This window comes from Brassica oleracea, chromosome C6 (genome assembly GCF_000695525.1).
Source record: "Brassica oleracea var. oleracea cultivar TO1000 chromosome C6, BOL, whole genome shotgun sequence".
NCBI lineage: Eukaryota > Viridiplantae > Streptophyta > Magnoliopsida > Brassicales > Brassicaceae > Brassica > Brassica oleracea.
Genome location: NC_027753.1, coordinates 14,957,426 through 14,957,631, shown reverse-complemented (window position 1 = coordinate 14,957,631; position 206 = coordinate 14,957,426).

Sequence of the window (206 nt, the reverse complement as noted above, 5' to 3'; positions counted from 1 at the left end):
AGGGAATGATGTGCCGCAGTCCACGGATCATTACATGGAACCAGCTCAGCATGGAGTTCAGGACGTTCTGAACATTTCAACCGAGGTTCATGTTTTTCACCGTACCAGACATGACTTGGATCATGCCAAACTTGAGAAAGATCATGCCAGACTTGAGATGAGAAAGATCATGCCAGAATTGACGTGGATCATGCCAGACTTGATGA